The following is a 26,323-nucleotide window of genomic DNA, read 5'->3' as shown; positions in this document are numbered from 1 at the left end:
AACATTTTAAAAATGAGCGTGCTCGTAATGTCAGACATCTGTCAGGTTTCAGTTTCTTTACTTTCTTTGATCCTCAGTGGAATAAGGTGAAAAGTCCAGGAACAAAGCAAGCATCTTAGACATATCTTAGAAGGCCCATTCCAACTACTGTGACATTGTAAGGTAAAGACGAAAAACAAAACAAAAAACTAGAGGTTACAGGAAACATGAAGTCAATGTACTGGAGCTTTTATATTGTTGGCGTTTGTTAGTTGTGTATTGATGCTGTCTTCACAATATTCGGTAAATGCTTGGCTAATACGACTACGTTTGGATTATCAGAAGTTTCTAGACTTAACTGCTTTGTCTCTATATAGTATTTCCTTTGAAGTTACCAAAGCCATTTATTTAAACCACTCTGTCTTCTGTGAAGAGTATTATTACTACTGAGTATACCGTGAACTAGAATCTCATTATTACATTTGAATATGATACTACTGAAAGCAGCATAGACAACTGGCCACACAACGGACATGGTGTGACCTTCAAGGGAAATCACTCTACAAACCACATGACATTTGAGATTCTCCTCTGTTTGCAACATTTGATATAGCTTTAAATCTAGATGATCCTTTTTTTTTTTCAAAAATGTTTTTTGAATTAATTGTGTATTCTTCATTATTGAAAATCTTTAGAATTTCTATTTCAAAACCTGTATTTGTTACTGTTAGTATTAGGAGTCTCACAGAAATACAGAGACAAAACTCCAGAATCAGCTTCACTAAATATTACAGCAATTCTCTAGTTGAGAGCCAGCTTAATGTTTGAAAGCAGGAAATATTTTAAGTAATATTATTAAACAGCCTGCAAAAACATGGTATTATGTAATTTTATAAATGTATTCACAGCTAGGAGGATGATATCACAGAGTTCTGGAAAATGGTAAGCAAAGAGTTGGTGGAAGCTCCTGGGAATCTTCCTCAAAAGGCAGCATGTGCAGACCTATTTCTCTCTTATTAATCTCTTTTCTTCCCCTGTTTGTATGGAAGGTGATGTGACTATGGGTCCTCCAATGACCACCATGGGTCCTGCAATCCAGGGCAACCCCTTAGGGATAACAGAGCATAATAACAGAAAAAATCTAGGATCCTGATAAGTCATGCAACTGTAAGAACATCCCTGATTCCGATAACCCAATAAACTTTTCTCCTGTGTGTTTAAGCCTCCGTGAGACTTAGTTTTTATATGCATGCAGTTAAACCTAACCTCTATTAATCTGCAGATAGAGACTAGTCAGTAAAATATCTTTTTTTCCTACCTTTTAATGTAGCAGCATGAGAACTTGATCCCAAGAGAGGCACAGCCATTTTGTAGCCATGAGGAATCATACCTGAAATAAGAAGCATCCTCACTGAAATAGGTAAATAAGACATAGCACATAAAAGAGTTACATAGCCACTGACAGCCAATGCCAGTTATCCCAGCGGCTCCTGAGAAACATTTTTATGCAATCTGTTGTAGTCTCAGAAAGTCTCTATGTATCTAACATAATGATATCTCTAAGGTTGGGGGTTACTTAAAGGACATTTATAATTCTCAGCCCTCCTTACAGTTGGATAGGGTCTTGGAACTAGCACTGGCCAATGAAATTTGAGCAGATGTGTCATACTTCCTCACTGCTTCCTGGCTACATAGCGAGGAGCCTGTGATGGGTCCAGCCTCCACTCTCTCCTTCTGCCATCATGATGAGAGGGCCACGTGGTCGGACGGCAGAGCCTCCACCGTGAGGGCCCAGACCTCCTGCCAATCCACATGGAATATGTTCCTTGAAAAAAGTGAAATATCCAAAGACCTGAATGACATAGTAAGCAACCATATTGATGTTAACAAAAAGTTACCTGTTCTAATAATTACAATTCCAAATAGTTGAAAAACTATAGTTAATTAATTAAACCCCATGTGGAATCGCTTCATAAAATTAACCACTACTGGATTTCTAATGTCTCCTCCCAGAAAAATATTTCATGCAAAATCAGATCTATGTAATTGGTTTTTTTTTTTTTTTTGGTTTGTTTTCAAAATTGTTACAAAGGTAAACTCAAACTCCATACACTTCTCCATTTTTTAAAAAAGAATCATGTATCTTGGGCATATAGCTCTATCTTATGCTTTTAAAAATGTGTATTACACAGGTAAAAAATAGCTAGTCAAGTAGCTGTGGAAATTTTAAGAGAAGACACCAGTAACCTCCACAGCAACCCAGTGAAACAGACCCCTGGGTGCAAAGCTTTATGGCCCTTTAAAGCATATCTCACTGTAATGATCCACCCCATGTGTCTAAGACCAATCCACACCTCAGAGCCGCAGCCAAATATCTGCCAGGGGATCTGGCCCTGAAATGAGTGTCTCTACAGGCTTTTGAATCAATTATTTTAAATTATTTTTCTTAGCTCCTGGCAAATGTTTAAACAGGTTCTTATATTAATCTCAAGCATTAAAAATTAATCACTATAAATGAAGGACTCATTACTGGAGCTGAAGTGGACTATTTTATCAGAAATCAGACAATCTGAGATGATTGTACAAAGTTGTAAATGGCAATGCAAGAACATGGGGTTTCTTTGGGAGGTGCCCATTCCATGAACCGCATTTAATGTAGGGACATGGAGATGACATGTTTCCCCTTTTAATATTATGATATGAGACTAAAAAAAGGCATATACTTTGGTTCAGATTTCCTTTCCTAAACCATTGACACAATCTGGACAGTAGATGCTTCCTCACGAGTTGATGTAAATAGGTCATTAGTAGAAACCAGGCCAGACGTGAACGTTTTCTCAAGGCCAGTGCTGAATGGGGAGCCCGTCTTGACCAAGATGCAACAGAAGAAGCAAATTAAAAATAATAATAATTTCTAGTCTCAGGTGGGATCTCCAAGGCAAGTACATCTGTCCCAGGGGATGTATGGGCCTTAGGGATACATGAGCATTTTTATAGGATGTGCCTGTGGAATGTGAGAGATTCCCAAAGTCCACAGCCACTTTTACAAACATATGAATGGGGATGGAGAGCAGGCCCTTCCTCCCCCATCGCATACGAAAGAGACAACTTTTTACCCAGAGTTCTAGAGGAAGGGGAGACAGAAGAAGGTAACTAGAAGAAAAGAGAAACTGAGTCAAAGCAGAAGCAGCACAGAAAGGATTCCTAAATGAGCAGAGGAAGAGACACCAGTACTTTCAAAAGTCAGACCTCCTCTTCTGATTTCTCCCTAGTCTGTGTAGCCATCGACTCACTTGCATGTCTGCAGAGTAGCCTGGACATAGAGAATTTTATATTTATTTTAAGGAGCCCAGGGGCTCACTAACATGTGGGGGGGGGGGCAGGAGGAAGAGAGACCAGGGGAGAAGGAGCCCAGTGAGGGGTGGGGACAGGCCACGCAGCGGGTACTTGCTCCTGGCCTCATCACTTACCACTGTGGGCCGTGCATTCAAAATACTGTGGCCTTCGTGCAGAACATCTGAAGTTCCAGAATTAGTCCTCACCAGTGACAGGTCTTTCCAGGCTCAGGCATCACACAGGAGAGATGTCACCACCTTAGCCTGAGAGCCCAGTCCTGAGACTCTCCCATCTGAGTATGACCTTCCCAGCTCATGCCACCCACAGGAGGTGGACATCCAGGGAAGGCAAGACATGGGCTCCAGAGGGAAAGCCACTGAGAAACTTGAAGATTCCTGCAGAGTCAGGGTAGAAGTGATTAGGAGTAACTCTAAGCTTCAGGAGCTTGCCTGGGCCTGGACTCCAGGCAGAACCAGCTACAGAATCTGTGGAGCCCAGGGCAAAATGAAGATGCAGGATACCTTCTTTAAAAACTGCTAAGACTCAAGCCAGCAACGACAGAGCATTAAACTAGCTCTGGGTTCTTCTGCACATGGGGCCCTGGGCACCCCTGGGGTCACAGGCTTCTGAGGCCCTCCCCGACCTGGGGATGCCTCTGCAAAGATTTAAGGGAACTTGGGCACTGACTCAGACTATGCTGGCACCAGATCAGCTTTGAAGATACATAGAAACAAAACAAGAGCAGGCTTCACGAGTTTCTTGAGGGCTTTCTCTAGATCTGGCACAGGCTCATCCCCACCAGCAGCCCTGCATTTCCTACCCTAATGTGTCAGTTGATGGAGGACAGTAACCCCACCGAGGAGAGAGAGAATTGCTCCTTACAATGCCAGTAGTCTCCAAGGGCAAAGTATCTCATTAACCTGGTTGCTTAAGGATGCTAAACTATAGGAGCCCTTAAGAAAAGGGGCAGGGAAATTAAGGAATTAAATAACTACACCTAATAACATTTGGACTTTAGTAAGCCACAGGGACACAACCCTTTTATAGACTACGTACTCGGGAGGTAAGGGGCTCTAAATAAGCCCAACATCCCCAAGAACAGATGTGATCCCTTGAAGGATATTTAAAGCACAAGGTACAAAACTGTAACAAATAATAATTTCCAAATGAGAAGAGTTGGATTTTATCACTGCAAATATTATAGCTATGCCATTCTGTCATTTAGGCTTCTCCAGCATAACTGTGTCACCAACTCTCCATCCACTCTGGGCTCCTCCAGGGTTCTTGCAGAAAGTGACTCACACAGTAATATCTTGTATATCATTGACCTGCTTGTATATAACAGAACTCAGGAAAAGAAATCTCAAATTAGCAGTTGGGTTGATTTTAGTCTTTTGTGTCTAAAATGTAAGTTATTATCATCTCTTGGCATTGTTTCTTCTCTTTAGCCTTATCAATCTTTCTGTATTTTCCAGTTGCATTGGCTAAGATGGTTGGTAGAAACATGCCTTCTCCATGAGAAGGTCAGTAAAATGGCTATAAGCAAGCTTAAATTTGAATCTTGAACTAATGCCACTCAATTTTACATTGTAAGGTTAACATTGCTCCTTGCTACAGGAAGACACGTGACACTGGGTTTCAGAGGCTCCTGGTGGTGACAATTCCCCAGGAGGTCTGTGGGCTGGGATTTGAAAGTGGAGGAGGAGTAAGAAGATGCTGCTCTGTCTTCTGATGAATCCTCACCTTGCAAGGATGAGCCACCCATTACCCTCACGGGACTTTTAGGGAGAGGCTCCTCTTTCTTGCTATAGTCAGTTATCTTGCTGTATCCTGGTTTGTCCAATGAAAACATGTGTATTTTACCACCAATGACCATCTGGACATTGGGCCCCAAATAGGCCAGGCCTGCTACTCTTGTGGGCAAGAAATGCTCAGTGGGGCCTGATGTGTGAGTACCTGGAATGTCAAGGATCTCCAATGTCTGATTTCAAGAGACCACATCACACAAGGGAGATTGAGGTCTGAAGGTTGCATGACCAGTCACGAAGACGGTGGCCCACAGCCTTTCAAAGAAGGTTGGGGCCAGTCATGGAACAGATACTCGGTGTCTTGAAAGCAGACGGAAGACACTCTCCTCTCTCCCAAATGTTACAGCAAGTTGTAGGTCAAGATGGGAAGGCACATCCCTGGGAATAAAAGAGACAGAGCAGCCAACTGTGGTATGGAGTTGAGAAAACAAGAGTAAAGCAGCTCCTGACAGAAGAGTAAATAGATTTTGACTCATTTCATGATAGAAGTTGCTATGAAAGGCAATCTTCTCAGTAGAGGTGTTAGGAGAATTGAAAGCTTATATACTCATTCATTCTTTAATAAGGCTTGAGCCTCTCTAGGTCCCAGGGTTCCTACCATATGTGGGGGATACAATGGTGAAAAGATCATTCATGATGAAGTCCAAGCCTAGTAGAGAGAAAGTTAATTAGACACATATTTACATGTGATTCGATCATGGTGGCACACAATCCACTCAATTCCCTGGCACCCCAACCTCAATTAGATTCAGTGCCATGTGGGGGAGACATATCAACTCAAAATGTGCCTTTGCCAATTATTTCATCATGTCTTTTTCTGTAAAGTGGATCTACTCATATTTACTTCACTGAACTCAGGTGAACATAAAGCATATGGAAAGTCCCCAGAATGCTCTCTAACATAGGGTCCACACTGAAAAAGTTATAGCCAGTAGTACTCAGAGCACTTTGGTTTTATTCCATTGTTTTACCCACTGATGTCTGGCAAGCTGACCAGGCCTATTTTCACTGACAGACATGAAGAGATCATGAGGGGAAGGGGACAAGATATCCAGATATTGGACCCATTTGCTGAAGTCCTTTACCACGAAGACACTGTACAAACAGAGTCTGGAGAGGTGCACTGAGGTCAGGAAGAACTGGAGAGGCTGCCTGTTTTCTGTTTGTCCATATAATCTGTTGTACTGCATGGCTATGAGTGGAAACCTTAAGGGATTCAGGCCTAATGAGTCTTTAAAGATGTTTCCAGGCTCAGGACACTCATTCAGACCTTGATCCTAGCTCACCGTCTATAACGCAGGAAAGAGGCATGTGTTCCTGGCCACATTGACTGTGTCAGGAGTGGCTCATTGACTTGAATGCATGTTTATTAAAACTATCCTCAACCTCCTTGTTGGAGAAATCTTGTCTAAGGAAGCATGGTTCTGCATTCTTTCTTACAGACTCATGAAAGGAGCAAAAGATGACATAGGAGGCACCGATCCAAAACTGAGTAAAAATTCGAGTTTGGCCTGATAATTTATGACGAGGTGAGAATCTGCAGGGAACAGATGGTATTTTCTTTCCCATCAAGGTGGTCTCTTTTTCTTCCCAATCTCCTTCTCAACACTCATACTAATATGTACTGAATTTTTAAAAACATATCAACTTACATTGAAATAGAATTCTGGATTTTTGTATGCTCTTGTAAACTGTAGGCTCTTCTAGAAGTGTTGGCAAATGCATAACCCACCTAAACCCCTGGGAAACAATTATGAGAGAAATTGAAGAAAACTTAAAATACAATCTTACAAAGCTATGCACACACTTTTAAAATATTCATTTAAAAATGAATTTTAAAAGTTCATTTCCTATGGGTGATACAATTTTGAGCAATGTCTCTTTTACTTATGTCCCATCATAAGCGTTGTCATTTTTTATTATTTTCTAGATATACAAAGAAACAGAAAAGCATTTTATACTTACTGGTCATGAAGCCTGTACAAATCTGCAAGCTCTGGGAATTTTACCTGCAGGCTGAGCCCAAACCAAATGTGAATCAACCTTGACCAAGGTTCTAGAAATCTTTGGGTTCCTGAACGAAGGATACTTGATGATCCTTGTGTCCCAGTGGCTGCAAAGCTGAGACTTCCCTCTACATGGGTCAGTTTGCAAGCTCCTTGGGAGTTTTCCAAGTGTGATCTGAAACTAGGGCAGGGGAGAGCTCACAGACAGGCCACTCCGGGATGGCAGGTGGCAGTTTTAATAAACAAGAGGAACTGACATATGAGGCTTGTCTTGGGCAGTAGCAAGAATGAGGATCCCCACATCCATACACCAAACCCCAAAAGTTTATGAAGAGGTCTTAACTAGATTCAGTCATGTATAGTGCACAGGTCTTCTCAACACCATATCACCGTCTCAAGTCTGTGTCCTTGGAGCCACCTCTGGGAGCAGGAGAGGCAAGTGGAACCCTCATTGCAAGGATGAGGAGGGGGGCAGAGGAGCCTCTGAGCAGCCAGGGTTCAGCTCACTGGTCAATCAGGGATCGTGTCTCTTCAATGACCTTCCTGAGATGTTTTCCAGTTCAGTCAATGGAGCTACCGGGCTTTGACTGAGTTTCTCTGCTGAGCACACGATGGCCTTATATTAGTTTGCTAGACGCCTTAGCCTGCCTGGTTTGCTTTACCAAAATACCATTGACTGGTGGCTTAAAAACCACAGAATTTTATTTCTCACACTTCTGGAGGCTGGAAGTCCAAGGTCAAGGTGTCTGGTGATGAATGTATTCCTGGTTCAGGGATGGCTATCTTTTCACTGTGTCCTGACATGGCAGACAGGCAAGGGGGCTCTCTGGGGTCTTTTTTATAAGGGCATTAATCCTATTCATGATCTAATCACCTCCTAAAGGCCTCACCTCCAAATAAGTACAATGTATATTAGGCTTCAACATATGCATTTGGGTGGAGGACACAAATGTTCAATCTATAGCCCTAGGGCTACCATGACACAGTGTCAGATATGGGGTGGCTTAAACAATAGAAATTTATATCCTCACCATTCTGGAGACTGGAACTCAGATAAGGGTGTTGTTGGCAAGGTTGGTGTCTTCTGAGGCCTCTCTCCTCAGCTAACAGACACAAGTGTCCTCGTGTATTCTTTCCCTGTGTGTTTGTGTCCTAATCTCCTCTTATAAGGTTTACAGTCAGGTTGAGTCTATGACTCCTCTAGTGACCTCATTTTGCCCTAATTGCTTCTTTCAAGGCTCTACATTCAAATGAATCATATTTGGAGGGTATTCAACATATGAATTTGAAGGGGACACAGTTCAGCCACAGCAGCCCCCATGGTGAGAAGAGGAGCCTGCCCAATGCCAGTCCCTCATTGGGACTGCTGGCCCTTAGTCAGCTCTTTCCCAGTGCTTGCAGTGTAAACATCAATCACACAATGACTACCCTTTCTCCTTTGCCTCTCTCAAGTAATAGTTCTCCAAACCTGTGTTTCTACCTCAGGAATTACTGGGCCCTGGACTGTGTCCTCTCTTCACATGAACACTGTGGGGGCCTAGCCCTACTTTCTCTCCCATGTGCTACTGTACCAGTGCCTCCTCAGTTCCATGAACAACATGACTGCCTGTCTTCTAAAGTGGCCCCAAAGTTATCTTCCCTGAATAAACAAATCAAGCTCTGATTCTGAGCCAATCATGAAAACATTATTGGTAGTATGTTAAAATAAAAACTCCCCCAGATGACAAGAAAACACCTGGCAGCTTAGTTCTAGTTTCCTTCATCACCCGCCACCAATTCAACCCTATCCCCCATGACAGTTAGGATGGGGTTCCTCTACCAGGAACAGAGAACCCAAATTAAATGGCTTTTAAAAGGCAGCTATTTCTCTCACATGAGTGCCCCAAAGCAGGTGACCTGGATTGGTAGAGCAATTGTACCTTATAATGTCCTTGGGCTCCTTCACATTTGATGTCCTACAGCCCAAAGGTTTGATTCCAAGCCACCTAGTTCAAGATGGCAGCAATAACACCAGCCTTGAAGTCTGCCTTTCACACAGTGGGGTGATTAGGAAACCACTGTTTTGGAGAGAAGGTGTTGTCTTCCTAACAGTAACATCAGAACCACTTCTCAGGATATAAATGGGCACATACAGGGCTAGGCACCAGGATGACAAGATGAATAACAGGCTCTCTGCTCATAAGAGATCTCAGTTTGTTGACACAGAATTTGATAATCTGCAGAAGAACAGACAAGCACTGAAGACTCATCAGAGAAGTCACTCACATTGAAGCAATGTGGAGTGTGGCTCTAGGATCTCAGGCACCTTCCTTAAGTTCTTTGTGCTTGAATTTTGACATCTGTAAGATGATGATGACAGCCCTCACTTTATGGGCATGCTGCAGCCATGATACCAAAATCTTGTCAAAAGAATACAAGTGAAAAAAAAAAAAAAGAATACAAGTGAAAGTATGTCTGGCAGCTTCTAGTAGCCTGATTTTGGTTCCTGTCTGCTTTTCCCTGGATCCCAAACCTCTTCTCCTCCTATGCATGTCACTCCTCTGGCCCCACTCCTCTACATGTACATGAGGGCAGCAGAATGCTGGATCCCAAAGATAACCAGATGAATCTGTGAGTATGACCTTACAGATTAAACAGAGCTTGCTTGGCAGGTATGATTAAGTGAAGAGATAGATTCATTGTGATTCTCCTGGTGGGCCCAATGAAATCACAAGACTCCTGGTCAGTAAAGAAAGAAGGAGACTTGGTGACTGAACAAGAAGTTGGAGTGAGGGGAAGAAGGGATCATAAGACAGAATGCAGTCACTGAAGCCGAGGAGTCAGGGAAATGGTTTTCTCCTGGAGCCTCTAGAAGAAATCAGCCCCATTGACACTCTGACTTTAGCCCACAGAAGCTGATCTCCGACTTCTGGCCTCAGCACCATAATGTGTGTTTTAAGCCACCAAGTTTGGTAATTCATTCTAGCAGCGATGGACATGCACATGCATACTTTGTCAAGGCATGGCACATTCAGGAAATAAATAAGCTTGTGAGGAAATGTATCCAAACACAAGACTCTTGGCAAAAGCTGTCCTTATTCATCCTTCTGTCATGAGCTCCAGAGCACCAATGGTGGTGACCAGATGCTGTGGCTCAGAAGCAACTAAAATGTGGTTTCCATCCTTGACAGACACACAACACATCCTTGCCAGAAAACATGAATAAAGTGTACCAGTAAGTGACACAATGAGAAGCAAAAGTAGCCACACAAAGAAAAACCATGCAGAGTGGGAAGATATGCATGTTCGTCCAGAGCAGTAAGGGAAGCACTCCAAGAGGTGACCCAGGACTCGGCCTGTGACATAGAGGATCAGAGCCTTTGCTTGCATGAAATGAAAGGCTCCTCTAGGTAATAAATATGACAAACAGAAGGTGAAGTATGGGAAGTGGGTGAGGCAGCTCAGAGAATAAACCACCAGGAGGTGGCCAGGGGCTGGGCTCAGTCACCAGCAGTGAAAGGAAAATCAACAGAGTTACATGAGGGTGCTGCCACTGGGACGGTCCACCTCAGTGAGGGAACATGGTTTGTCCAAGGTGCCACCTGTTGAACAGACACTGGGGAGGGTCCCCAAGTCGGCCTTGGGCCCTACACCACCTGTTGCCAGGGTAGTGACCTCACCGTGATTGATCATAACCCCAATGGTAAATAGCAGAGCATTCTCCAAACCAGAATTAGGTATTATTCTCTGAAAAATAGAAATGCATATTGGACATAGAAAAATGACAGTTTCCTACTCAGGATGGAAGAATTTTTCTGTACTCATGGTGGATACTCTTCCAGGAACCAGGACAAAGGAATAGATGGACAAGGGGATGGTGGGACCAGGTGGCCTGGAGCATGATGGGATATAAGGCTAAACTGCATATTGGAGCCAAATTGTGGACAAGAATATCAATGCCAGGAAAGAAGTTATGATTTCATCTTGTAGACACGGAAAGCCATTGAAGGTATTTGATCATCTTCACTCTTGTGTTATTTTGGTAGATTTTTGCAGTATCATGTGCAGGCAGGAAGGATGGGTGAGAGTGATCTCTGAAGAGACTGTGACAATTATCTCAGGAAGAGGTAGTGAAGTCATGGAAGTGAAGGTACTAAAAATAAATTTCCTCACTATGAGGAAAGTAAAAGTTTTCTCCTCCCAAGTGAATTGGGGCATCTAATCTGTTGCCCCAATTCATGGCCAGACCAGCCAGCCAGCTGGGCTTTGCACACCCAGAACTGGGCCTCCAGTGGTCTTCCCTGGGCATGCTGAGTGGGAAGAGATGTAGTCCCTATTACACGAGACCTCAGACATATAACAGCAAATTTCTCCAACAAGCATTCAAGGAAACCTGGATGTATTGGAGCCCAAGAAAATCATCAAGTATCCTTCAAAAGAAGGATTGTATCCTCTAAGAAGGATTGTATACTCTAAGGGTGACGGATCAGGAGGTACCAACAGGAGGAGAGATGCTCGTTAGAAGCAGCTGCAGAAAAAGGGAATCATGGGATATGTTTAACTGAACAGTTTTGCTAATCCAGTTACTGTTTTCATTCACACCATGGTGGTGTGTCTCACTGTTCTCCAGAGCATGCTTCTTTCCAGAAGGCTCCATAGTACATGTTGTAGGAATGGCTGACACCAGGCTCTCCCACTCCCTCCTGGCCAGCCAACCTCCAGCCACCGAGGCCAGGGAGCCTCACATTCCATCCTAATCACGAGGAGAATCTCTTGCCGCCTGCCTGTGCTGCTTCCTGACATGCATGTGCATGTGAGAAATGATGCTTAGCAGGGGAGACAGCCATCTCGGAAGCCTGACAGGGAAGGGAATCACGGAGACATTGGCCACCGATGACAGTCCTGTCACAAGAGTTAATACCATAGGGACCACATGCCTTCAGCTTCTGCTGAGATTAACAATGTATCCTTAGGATCAAGCCACTGTTTGTTAGGTTTGATGTTACCTGCAATTGACTGTATCCTAATTGTTATAGTCCCAATGGAAGAGTATTAAATGTGTATTGTTTTAGCACTTGAATCTGAATTTGTCTTCCAACCTCTGGAGGCTGTAAGGGATTATCATTGAAATAGTCAGGGATTACCATTGACAGTGTCCTTCTGTACCATTACTGCCAAGAGAAGGGGAGATCACGTGTAGAATTAGTAATGGGTATTATACTTTAGTTTCCAACATCTTAATCAAAATCCTCTTCTTCTCCTTGATTTCAAATAGTTACTCAAATAAAATTGCATTTTAAATACTTTTTTATTTAGATTCAATTAGCCAGCATATAATACATCGTTAGTTTCAGATTTACCCGTTGCATATAACACCCAGTGCTCATCACATCATGTGCCCTCCATAGTGCCCATCACCCAGTTATCCCACACACCCACGCACTTCCCCTCCAGCAACCCTCAGTTTGTTTCCTAGAGTTAGAGTCTCATGGTGTTTCTTCCTTTTTAAAAAGTCAACACAAATTTATCAATGGCAGGTTATTTATCAACCCATTATTCCATTTCTAAAGAGCATAATAAGCAATCTGCTCAGTAGTAGCTGTATTGTCCTGCAGATTTCTTTTTTATTTTTGAAATGAATTAAAGAGTTTACTCAGAGTTGACATGACCAAGATGATCTATTTTAAACAATAAGAAATAAGTAGTTATAATAAAGCTTTGGGAAGAACAAGGTTTTTTATTTTTATTTTTAATTATTCACAAACCTCTATGTCTCTAACTCATTTCAGGCTATCCATTAAAGGGAAGTCTAATGATAGATGAAAAATTTCAAAACAGGACATTGAAATAAATGAATCTTGTTGAATGCAATGTAGTTTTGTGGCTCAAGTGTAAATTTACTGTGAATTCCATTGATCCAATATCCTGTAAGTTAGCATGCAAGCTATTATTGCCTCCCAAGACTTTGAAATTTTCCTTTAGGTCTTGGCATAAGTAAATGATAATTCAAGAGTTCCATCTGCCAGGTGTGTTGTTGTTGTTGTTGTTTTCTAAAAAAAAAAAGATGATACAGGCAAGAAATGATAAATAGTAGAGCTTGAGATTAAATTTGCTAACTAGTGTCTCAAAACTGCAATATTTCTACCCCCAGAACATTATTTTCAAAAAAAGTAAACCATTTTTTTACTTTTTATCTCTTGCTTTAGATGCTATATTAAAAGCCCCCCAGCCGATTCAGGTGGGCAGCCAGGGCTGGACATCACTGCATGGTCCTGCCTCTGAGTGGGGTCAGCCATCGGATATTGTCTAGGAAAAGCCCTTGTGTTGCCAGCGAAGCACAAGCCAGACTCAAAGACCAACTCTGAGTCGCTTTACTGAAGTGTGGCTCAACGCACTATTAAACAAAAAGCAGGAGTTGTAGGGTGGCTACAGTCAGTTGAGTGAGCCTTGGGCTCAGGTCATGATCTCGGGGTCCTGAGATCAAGCTCCGCGTTGGGCTCCCTGCTCAGCGGAGAGCCTGCTTCTCCCTCTCCTTCTGCTGCTCCACCTGCTTGTGCACTCTCTCTCTCTCTCTCTCTCTCTCTGTCAAATAAATAAAATCTTAAAGAAAAAAGCAGTAGTTGTGAAGGTGGACTTGAGTAGAGTCAGAAGCCCTCAGATGAAATGCATGACATTGCCCAATCATGACTCAGCCTCATACTATGCTTTTTCAAAAAGTCAAAAGCAAAAAAGAATTCTATCTTTTCAAATATGCAAAAAGCAAGTTTCTTACATCTGGTTTAAACAAAAAGGAAAAAAAAGAAATTTGTGTTCATTTAGTGTTTACAAGATTTATTTCTCTGTACATCATTAAAGCAAATATAAATACATATGTATGTAAACTGACTTTGCACTAGTATGAGCTGTGAGGACTAAATCATAAATATGTATATAATATACACACATAGTATCTTAAAACATTTAAAAGATTATATTATCACTATTCATTATCAGCTGTGAAGAGGGCATATTACTAAAGTTAATGCACTTATTCACATAACACCTATAAAACAAAGCATCATCTGGACATAGGAGTTTGGATGTTGTGTCATGTTTTTCTGGCCTGGGCTTTGCCTACTTGAGACTGACCGCCAGAACCTTACACAGCCCCTGTACTCTCAGAGGATGCCACCTTCTCTTTGCCGAATGTGGCAAGTTCCTTCTCTGTGGAATACCTTGCACCTCCCCTTCTACCTCTGATCTCCTCTGCTTGAGAGGGGCCCTATATCCTTATTACCTGTTTATTCTACTTGACCCCATGCAGCTTCTCCCAGATACCCTCCCTTTGGGTCCTCAAACTCCTGTGCTTTTTCTGTGCTTCCCTCAACTATCAAGGCCATCCATCCATACTGCATCTCTGTACCTCACCCTCTGGACTTGTATGGGACATGGGACCCCATTCCTCGCTGACTTGTGGAATGGACAAATGACTTCACAACTTTAACTGAGGGGTATCTTGCTCTTCAAATACAATGGGGTTTCCGTCATACTAGCTCTGGCCCTTGAAAGAAGAAGAGTCAGGTGTATCACCACTTTATTCCCCCATCTTTTCATTAGAACAGAACACAATCAAGACCCTGGTAACAAAACCGGTTTTGAACTTATTACTGCAAGGTCTAAATTAAAGCTCATCATTTTACCAGAAATAATCCCCAATATATTTATTACAACGTGAAATCACAACACTAAATCAGGGCTTCAGTAAAGACAGATTTATATGCAACATTTCTGAGAAGAAGTTAGTGTTGAGCTGGAACGGGCAGGTAACCATCTTCCTATTATTTGTAAGGCACAGAAGCCCTTGATAACGTTTCTCAGATGCTTGAGTGCAGAGCTCCTCAGATTTGATACAACGTTCAGACTTCTTTTTCTATTGAGATTCTATGGGAAAATCAGAACCAGATGATTCTATTATGGTAAGAGAGTTCCAAACAGCCTTCTTCTCCTAAGAGTATGTACACTAGGATTTATTATGACCCTGGTATTTTGAAAGCCAAATGATAGATAATTGGATTCTCTGGATAAAGTATTTCTTCCTAAATGTTCCTAGCTGACTACACATTTCAGAACAACTCTCATCTGTGAATTGATGATATGTGAAACTTAAACCTATGAGAAACAGATGATTTTTATTTAGTATTTTAATAGTGCACATTAGCGGCTAGTGCCAGACATTGTTCCAGAAATTTCTATCTCTGGAGGAATTGGGCTCACCATGGGGTGAGTAGTATTTCTTTAAGTAGTTTCCATCTGACAGTCTCAGAGTGGTCAGCATCTGCTTTAATAATTGAGCCTGACTTAAAATACTTTAAAGCAGACACAAGTTCTTTAAAATTGGATCCAAAAGAGGAGCTATCAAGCTATTGACTTCTGTGAAAAGAAACAGAAAGAAAACAAATCTATTTGGTACAGAATAAAGGAAAATTGTCCCTCCCTGGGCTTAATGACTGTGCTGGCATTTCCAAGACTTCCTAAAATAATGACTTGTAAGATTTTCCTCCCTCCCACTCTTGGTGAGACAGACCCCCTGGCTAACACATCCTAACACAGCCAGCGTATCTGGCAAAGGGACATTGTTATTTCCGCTTCATTATCAGGGATCGCCCTCATCCTGAAGGCGCACACAGAATACCTCTGCTGGGATCTCACCTGAAACAGAAAAGGGGATACATGTGCCAAAATAACTGTGGAGGGGGAAAAAAAAGTTGGGCTTCTCTGTTTTGTCTTTTTGATTATGACAAAATCTCCTCCCAACTCACACAAAACCCCTCTCCATAAAGGTCATAGAAAGAAAAGTTTTATAACTAAATTAGCACTAAACCAGAATATGTTGTACATCACAGGCAATCTGCTCCGAGATTGCAAAGAATCTTACCCTTTTATGTCGCCAAGCAGATACAACCCATTACATACTTGTTCTCAAGATAAACAATAAGTAGTCCTCAAGTGAACTGTACTATTTGTCACACGTAATTCATCCTAAGTACACTTGGTATGGGGGTGACCATCTATGTGAGTTAGTTGGCTTTATTCAGAGGGAAAATAAATTCATCATTTCTTTATGACAGGAAGCAATTTTGTAACTCGGAGTCAGGTGCCCACCAGTTAGGTTTCCTACCCTAGACCTGAAACTGGGAGGTAGGCACATACCATCATAGATGATTGTATCCAAGAGGTGGCTCCCAGGTCCTTGAGAAAGACAGTCCAGAGTTGGAAAGCTACTAAGAAAGTTACCCAGCTTTTAAAAAGATTTGCATACATTTCAAAGAGACAGAGAAAGGACTTGGAGCTAGGTTATCTTAAGTAAATGATCAAAGAAATGAGGGGAGATGTCTCTTTCCTTACTTCCAACAAGGAGAATTAAACCTTTTGCTTTTTATTTCTATCATCCTTGCACTGAGGAAGTGGTAGGAATAACAATTCAACAAAGATATTTCAAAGATATTTAAATGTTAAGCTGGAATTATTTTTTATACATGTAACGTATTTAAAATATAATGTTTGCTTTTGTAGAAGCTTCAAAAAAAAAAAAAAAAAGCATAGAATTTACTTGTTTCCAGAGTCTAAAAATAATTATAATGGGTAGCACCAGAGTAAAGTAGAACCTAAATGGTCTCGACCATTTTTGTTGGAGCCATTCTCTGAACCAGCCATTTATATACATGACCGATACAAAATATTACACTATGAAAAGCATTTAAAAGAACACTTAAACCATTCTCCTGTTAAGCAGATACAAAAGCTAGCTATGATTCAAGCTCAAAACCATGAAGCAGAATTCAATTAGGGTTAGGGTTAGGGTCAGGGTTAGATAAACCTCCAACTTTAGGTGATACATGAAAGTGTCTGAATAGCAGAGAACACACTAAGTACCATGCTTACTCTTCAGTTTCTACTGTGAATACTTATTCCCTCCTGGCCTTTTGAAATGAACCACTGGAAAGTTGGATTAATTATTCAGAAAGCCAGAAATGCCCTTTGCCTGTTATCTTTATGAAATGCAAATTACAGATTCCAAAAAAGTAAATGGTGACTCAAAATACAGTATAGAACAATGGTTGCTGTTAATGGAAATGCTTTAAAAGTCAAGACAACCAGGAAGAATAGGGATGGGGAGGATTTTTCCTTTTAAAATTAAACTTTCTCACTGGTAAGCCCCTGATGGAACTTTTATTTCCCTTCATTTAAAGGAATAATTTCTTAATCAATAGTACTTGCATGAAAGCAGCTTTGAGCTTTCCGAAGAGAAGAGAACTGTTTCAAAGCAGGGCCTGCTGCTCAGAAATACAATATTGCCTCATTAAAACGAGAATCTCCAGCTGGGCAGGGGCGGTAGCCAAGGTCAGAAAGAAGAGTGAGCATTCATTAAGATTTTCTCACTAAATACCCATTTTTAAATCATTCTCTTCAAAACCTTATCTAAATTGGAAACCTACAATTGTCTGCTCTTGCAAAACTGAAGGCCCACTTTATCTTGTCTGGGTCTGAAGTAAACGCCAAAACTTTTTTTTTTTTCTCCAAAGGTGGGGTGGGTGGGGGATTTCAGAAAGCAGGTTTTGAGGTTTTGAGGTTGCAGAGGGTCTGGGTGGCAAACCTATGGAGTTCGATTTATATGTCACAACAAAGGGGTGTTTTGTTTTGTTTTGTTTTGTTTTGAATTTCAAATCTCAGTGTAGGTAATTAAGAAAATTTCATGGAACAGAATTCATGTATTGTAACTTTTGTACTATTTATACGTAAAGAACATGTGTTTAACAGCAGAAAGCAAGAGATATTTTTTCCAGAATTAAAGTGCATTTTAAAATATGATTTTTATGTATTCACTTCCGTGCGTATCAGTACAGATTAACTAGCTTTAACAAAACAAAACGTTTCCATGCCCTGTGCCAGAATAAGTAATGACCAGAATAGCTGCTATGCAGTCTAGGCTACCATCTGTTAATTCCACTGAACAGAGCACAAACACCACTTTCTTCCGAAATGCTTTGAAAATACTCATGATTATTTGTCAAAACCATACAAAATGCTTAAAAATTTGTCTATTCATTCAAAGCAATAAGAAAAGTGAGTGTCGAATTGGATTTTGTTTCCCAAGAGCTGAAGACAAGTTCGCTCATTTTCTGCCTTATATCTTTATCTTAAATGAATGTTTTAGAATGTCTTTACTAACAGAGGGTAGAACAGCACCTAGCATGTAGTAAGAGCTCAGTTAACGTGCAGTAACACCTGAGGAAGTAAAGATTTTGTGGAACATCTTTGCTAGGTGGGCATGCAGAGAATGTTAGCATCTTCGGTGTTAGCTGTGGGGTTATCATGCTTCTTAGCTGAAATACAAAATAAAGTTAAAATAAATATTGAATAAATGCAAGTTTCAATGCTGGGAGGCTCAATACATCTTATTCAATTATCTAGTCTTCCTTCTGGCTATTACATTACTCATCAATCTTTCTTTCTACTGTAAAGTAGTAAAGGAAAACAAAAAACAATCTAATGATTTTTTTCTATCTTTAGGGCTCTGATAAAGTTTTCTTTTTTTTCAATCACTATAGCCATAGAATAGAGCGTAACAGAGGTCCCCCCCACTCAAGTCACTTTCCTTATTTATAATTTCGTTTTCTATTTATTTGAAATAATTGGTAGTCTATTTATAAGGACAAAACTGATAAAGTTTGTGGGTTGCAATGAAAAATCTCCCTTCCACTCTTACCTTCCAGTGTTGACATTCTTCTCTCTAAAGAGGACCCATGGTATTAATTTCACGTACCTTTCAAAGATGTTCTCAAATAATCTGTGGAAGGAGGTGGGTGTGATTGTAACTGGACTCTTGAGTCACCAAGTGAGAAAGCATCATCTTGAGGAAAAGCTGACCACTGAGTTTGTGGTGCTGGAAGAAAGGTTAGGGATTCATTTCATAATCAAGGATGCTGAAATCTGCAGAATTGAAAGAAAAAAAAATAGTCCCTGTCCAATGTCACAGAAGGGTGAGCCAGGATTCAAATATAGGTCATATGATTCCAAGTACGAAGCTCTCTCTTCCCACAGCATGAAACTGAAAGAAGTTATTGTAAAGTTATCAAGATCTGAAACTTAGTCACTATCAATACCTCTATCATTTGCCATTATCCTGAGTTATCAAGGTCGCTTAGGTAAAGGAAGTGGAATTGAGTCTAACTTAAATGCAACAATTTACTGGATAAGAAGATTCTGTGCCTGTGCATACATACCTGTCTATCCACACTAACTGAATTTACTGTTTGCTCAAACAACTCTACGAAGTCAGCAGAGAAAATGAGAAGCCCATCCTGCAACATCAATAAAAGAAGACACTGTTGTTTATGAGGCAGGCCAGTTATATATCTATGTGGCCACTTAAAAATGATAGTAAGGATGGTCGTGATGATAAAAAATATATCCTCCCAAATGCAAACATGGATAAAAAAAGAAATATTTTTAAAAAATATTAAGGGTGAAACAAGCTGAGCTATCGCAAAGCTGAATGAGACCATAACTGTCAGAAATTAAAGAAATTTGAAGAAAAATGAACAGCCTTAAGGAAATTAAAAAAAAAAAGTCTTTGCTAAGAAGGTAATCCATATGAAAACAGAATGCTGATATTTTATCCCTGGATGTAATCCTCTGGAAGACACCAGCACCACAAGGCTGATTTCCTGGGAAGGATGCCTTTTTCTATGCCTCTTGTGCTATAGAAGGATCTGGAAAGCTGTATTTGCCCAGGTCTCCTTTATGCTACCATTGTGCACTGTGTTAAGTTTGGCATCCTCAATACACTAATTCTTCTGGGCAGACAGCTTCCCTCTGTCTACCCTAAGAATGGTGCAGATAAGTACTAATTTTGCCAAAATACTGTCTTCCCAAACCAAAATCTTTCCTAAGCATGTCTGTTTCACATCAGCCTAAAATACATCCATAACAGATGTGCCAGCTGTCCCTGAGGTCCGTGGAGCAGGCGCGAACACTGAAAGAAAAAAAGCCAAAGACTGGAGATGCCTTTTAGTCACTGCTACATGGCTGGAGTCCGGTGTGGTGGGGACAGGAAATAGCCAACTCTCAAAGAGTTTTCATTCTAGATGCATCAGAGGGTGTTGGCAAGGAATAAGGAAGTTAATTCACAAAAACTGTTTCACAGAGGACCTAGAATTTTAAGCAAAAATTATGTGGATGTGCATTTTCCTTCTGGCATCAGTTACATACTTGGAATAAGAAGAAGCAGAGAATGTTCAAATCATGCCTGAGACAGAAAGACCATCTTTTCCAAGAGCCATGGCAGCCTGTAGAACTTCGTCCGGCCGTCACAGATGCGCTGGGTTGGCGAGAACTGTGTGCCATAGCCAGCCGCATCAGAGAGGATAGATAATATATAGTAGATGGTATATATCAGAGTATATAGTAATAGTATATGCGGGGATAAAGGTCTCTGTAATTGTGAATCGCATCTGCTGCTAAGAAGCACACAGTACAGCACAGAGAATCTCCATAATGCTCCACCTTAAGGTCCTGAAAAGGCTCACTGACTCTAATCTGTGCTCATATGACATCTACTCAGTGTTTCCTGACAATACTATGTAATATAAACTCCAGGGGTGCCTGGTGTCTCAGTGGTTGAGTTTCTGCCTTGGGCTCAAGGCCTGATCCCGGGGTCCTGGAATTGAGTCCCCGCATCGAGTTGTCCACAGGGAGCCTGCTCTCCCCCTACCTGTGTCTCTGCCTCTCACTGTGTCTCTCATGAATAAGTAAATAAAATCTTAAATAAAATAAAATAAATAAAAATAAAATAAACTCCAAATATATTACCATCCTCAGACACTCTCTCAACCCTTTCTATATTATCCACACAAATTGTTTACTTGTGAACACATATTTTTCTGACTAAAATGTAAATTTTTTTTAATTAATTTTTATTGGTGTTCAATTTACCAACATACAGAAAAACACCCAGTGCTCATCCCGTCAAGTGTCCACCTCAGTGCCCATCACCCATTCCCCTCCAACACCCGCCCTCCTCCCCTTCCACCACCCCTAGTTCGTTTCCCCGAGTTAGGAGTCTTTATGTTCTGTCTCCCTTCCTGATATTTCCCAACATTTCTTTTCCCTTCCTTTATATTCCCTTTCACTATTATTCATATTCCCCAAATGAATGAGAACATAAACTGTTTTTCCTTCTCCGATTGACTTATTTCACTCAGCATAATACCCTCCAGTTCCATCCACATTGAAGCAAATGGTGGGTATTTGTCGTTTCTAATTGCTGAGTAATATTCCATTGTATACATAGACCACAGCTTCTTTATCCATTCATCTTTCGATGGACACCGAGGCTCCTTCCACAGTTTGGCTATTGTGGCCATTGCTGATAGAAACATCGGGGTGCAGGTGTCCCGACGTTTCATTGCATCTGAATCTTTGGGGTAAATCCCCAACAGTGCAATTGCTGGGTCGTAGGGCAGGTATATTTTTAACTCTTTGAGGAACCTCCACACAGATTTCCAGAGTGGCTGCACCAGTTCACATTCCCACCAACAGTGTAAGAGGGTTCCCTTTTCTCCGCATCCTCTCCAACATTTGTTGTTTCCTGCCTTGTTAATTTTCCCCATTCTCACTGGTGTGAGGTGGTATCTCATTGTGGTTTTGATTTGTATTTCCCTGATGGCAAGTGATGCAGACCATTTTCTCATGTGCTTGTTGGCCATGTCCATGTCTTCCTCTGTGAGATTTCTCTTCATGTCTTTTGCCCATTTCATGATTGGATTGTTTGTTTCTTTGGTGTTGAGTTTAATAAGTTCTTTATAGATTTTGGAAACTAGCCCTTTATCTGATATGTCATTTGCAAATATCTTCTCCCATTCTGTAGGTTGTCTTTTAGTTTTGTTGACTGTATCCTTTGCTGTGCAAAAGCTTCTTATCTTGATGAAGTCCCAAGAGTTCGTTTTTGCTTTTGTTTCTTTTGCCTTTGTGGATGTATCTTGGAAGAAGTTACTGTGGCCAAGTTCAAAAAGGGTGTTGCCTGTGTTCTCCTCTAGGATTTTGATGGAATCTTGTCTCACATTTAGATCTCTCATCCATTTTGAGTTTATCTTTGTGTATGGTGAAAGAGAGTGGTCCAGTTTCCTTCTTCTGCATGTGGATGTCCAATTTTCCCAGCACCATTTATTGAAGAGACTGTCTTTCTTCCAGTGGATAGTCTTTCCTCCTTTATCAAATATTAGATGACCGTACATTTCAGGGTCCACTTCTGGGCTCTATTCTGTTCCATTGATCTATGTGTCTGTTTTTGTGCCAGTACCACACTGTCTTGATGACCACAGCTTTGTAGTACAACCTGAAATCTGGCATTGTGATGCCCCCAGCTATGGTTTTCTTTTTTAAAATTCCCCTGGCTATTCGGGGTCTTTTCTGATTCCACACAAATCTTAAAATAATTTGTTCTAACTCTCTGAAGAAAGTCCATGGTATTTTGATAGGGATTGCATTAAACGTGTAAATTGCCCTGGGTAACATTGACATTTTTACAATATTAATTCTGCCAATCCATGAGCATGGAATATTTTTCCATCTCTTTGTGTCTTCCTCAATTTCTTTCAGAAGTGTTCTATAGTTTTTAGGGTATAGATCTTTTACCTCTTTGGTTAGGTTTATTCCTAGGTATCTTATGCTTTTGGGTGCAATTGTAAGTGGGATTGACTCCTTAATTTCTCTTTCTTCAGTCTCATTGTTAGTGTATAGAAATGCCATTGATTTCTGGGCATTGATTTTGTATCCTGCCACGCTACCAAATTGCTGTATGAGTTCTAGCAATCTTGGGGTGGAGGCTTTTGGGTTTTCTATGTAGAGTATCATGTCATCGGCGAAGAGGGAGAGTTTGACTTCTTCTTTGCCAATTTGAATGCCTTTAATGTCTTTTTGTTGTCTGATTGCTGAGGCGAGGACTTCCAGAACTATGTTGAACAGCAGTGGTGAGAGTGGACATCCCTGTCTTGTTCCTGATCTTAGGGGAAAGGCTCTCAGTGCTTCCCCATTGAGAATGATATTTGCTGTGGGCTTTTCGTAAATGGCTTTTAAGATGTTGAGGAAAGTTCCCTCTATCCCAACACTCTGAAGGGTTTTGATCAGGAATGGATGCTGTATTTTGTCAAATGCTTTCTCTGCATCTAATGAGAGTATCATATGGTTCTTGGTTTTTCTCTTGCTGATATGATGAATCACATTGATGGTTTTACGAGTGTTGAACCAGCCTTGTGTCCCAGGGATAAATCCTACTTGGTCATGGTGAATAATTTTCTTAATGTGTTGTTGGATCCTATTGGCTAGTATCTTGTTGAGAATTTTTGCATCCATGTTCATCAGGGATATTGGTCTGTAATTCTCCTTTTTGGTGGGGTCTTTGTCTGGTTTCGGAATTAAGGTGATGCTGGCCTCATAGAACGAATTTGGAAGTACTCCATCTCTTTCTATCTTTCCAAACAGCTTTAGTAGAATAGGTATGATTTCTTCTTTAAACGTTTGATAGAATTCCCCTGGGAAGCCATCTGGCCCTGGACTCTTGTGTCTCGGGAGGTTTTTGATGACTGCTTCAATTTCCTCCCTGGTTATTGGCCTGTTCAGGTTTTCTATTTCTTCCTGCTCCAGTTTTGGTAGTTTGTGGCTTTCCAGGAATGCGTCCATTTCTTCTAGATTTCCTAATTTATTGGCGTACAGCTGTTCATAATATGTTTTTAAAATCGTTTGTATTTCCTTGGTGTTGGTAGTGATCTCTCCTTTCTCATTCATGATTTTATTAATTTGAGTCTTCTCTCTCTTCTTTTTAATAAGGTTCGCTAATGGTTTATCTATCTTATTAATTCTTTCAAAGAACCAACTCCTGGTTCTGTTGATCTGTTCCACAGTTCTTTTGGTCTCGATATCATTGAGTTCTGCTCGAATTTTAATTAACTCTCTTCTTCTGCTGGGGGTGGGGTCTATTTGTTGCTTTTTCTCTAGTTCCTTTATGTGTAAGGTGAGCTTTTGAATTTGAGATCTTTCCAGTTTTTGAATGGATGCTTGTATTGCGATGTATTTCCCCCTCAGGACTGCTTTTGCTGCATCCCAAAGATTTTGAACAGTTGTATCTTCATTCTCATTAGTTTCCATGAATCTTTTTAATTCTTCCTTAATTTCCTGGTTGACCTTTTCATCTTTTAGCAGGATGGTCCTTAACCTCCACGTGTTTGTGGTCCTTCCATACTTCTTGTTGTGATTAAGTTCTAATTTCAAGGCATTATGGTCTGAGAATATACAGGGGACTATCCCGATCTTTTGGTATCGGTTCAGACCCGATTTGTGACCCAGTATGTGGTCTATTCTGGAGAAAGTTCCATGTGCACTTGAGAAGAATGTGTATTCAGTTGAGTTTGGATGTAAAGTTCTGTAGATATCTGTGAAATCCATCTGGTCCAGTGTATCATTTAAAGCTCTCGTTTCTTTGGAGATGTTGTGCTTAGAAGACCTATCCAGGGTAGAAAGAGCTAGATTGAAGTCACCAAGTATAAGTGTATTATTATCAAGGTATTTCTTGAGTTTGGTTATTAATTGGTTTAAATATTTGGCAGCTCGCACATTCGGGGCATATATATTGAGGATTGTTAAGTCCTCTTGTTGGATAGATCCTTTGAGTATGAGATAGTGTCCCTCTTCATCTCTCACTATAGTCTTTGGGGTAAATTTTAATTTATCTGATATAAGGATGGCAACCCCTGCTTTCTTTTGAGGACCATTTGAATGGTAAATGGTTCTCCAACCTTTTATTTTCAGGTTGTAGGTGTCCTTCTGTCTAAAATGAGTCTCTTGTAGACAGCAAATAGATGGGTCCTGCTTTTTTATCCAGTCTGAAACCCTGCGCCTTTTGATGGGGTCATTAAGCCCGTTCACGTTCAGAGTTACTATTGATAGATATGAGTTTAGTGTCATCATGATATCTATTCAGTCCTTGTTTTTGTGGATTGTTCCACTGAACTTCTTCTTAAAGGGGAGTTTTAAGAGTCCCCCTTAAAATTTCTTGCAGAGCTGGTTTGGAGGTTACATATTCTTTCAGTTCCTGCCTGTCTCGGAAGCTCTTTATCTCTCCTTCCATTTTGAATGAGAGCCTTGCTGGATAAAGTATTCTTGGTTGCATGTTCTTTTCATTTAGGACCCTGAATATATCCTGCCAGCCCTTTCTGGCCTGCCAGGTCTCTGTGGAGAGGTCTGCTGTTACCCTAATATTCCTCCCCATAAAAGTCAGGGACTTTTTTTCTCTTGCTGCTTTAAGGATCTTCTCCTTATCTTTGGAATTTGCAAGCTTCACTATTAAATGTCGAGGTGTTGAACGGTTTTTGTTGATTTTAGGGGGGGATCTCTCTATTTCCTGGATCTGAATGCCTGTTTCCCTTCCCAGATTCGGAAAGTTTTCAGCTAGGATTTGTTCAAATACATATTCTGGCCCTCTGGCCCTTTCGGCGCCCTCAGGAACCCCAATTAAACGTAGGTTTTTCTTCCTCAGGCTGTCATTTATTTCCCTTAATCTATCCTCATGATCTTTTAATTGCTTGTCTCTTTTTTCCTCCGTTTCCCTCTTTGCCATCAACTTGTCTTCTATGTCACTCACTCGTTCTTCCACCTCGTCAAGCCTCGTCGTTAGGACTTCTAGCTTGGATTGCATCTCATTTAATTGATTTTTAATTTCTGCCTGATTGGATCTAAATTCTGCAGTCATGAAGTCTCTTGAGTCCTTAATGGTTTTTTCTAGAGCCACCAGTAGCTGTAAAATAGTGCTTCTGAATTGGCTTTCTGACATTGAATTGTAATCCATATTTTGTAACTCTGTGGGAGAGTGGGCTGTTTCTGATTCTTTTTTTTGAGGTGAGGTTTTCCTTCTAGTCATTTTGCTCAGTGCAGAGTGGCCAAAAACAAGTTGTATTGGGAAAAGGAGAAAAAGAGAGAGAAGGAAAGAAAAGAGAAAAAGAAAAAAGAGAAAGAAGAAAAAAAAAAGGAGAAAAAGAGAAGAAAAAGAAAGGAAAAGAAAGAAAGGAGAAAAAAGAAAAAAAAAGGGGGGTGGGGTGGGGGAAGCAATCAGAAATCAAGAAGAAAGAAAGAAAAAAAAAGCACAAAACAAAACAAAACAAAACCAAAAACAAACAAACCAAA

This window comes from Vulpes vulpes, chromosome 3 (assembly GCF_048418805.1).
Source record: "Vulpes vulpes isolate BD-2025 chromosome 3, VulVul3, whole genome shotgun sequence".
Lineage (NCBI taxonomy): Eukaryota > Metazoa > Chordata > Mammalia > Carnivora > Canidae > Vulpes > Vulpes vulpes.
Note: the sequence above shows the minus strand (reverse complement) of the source record.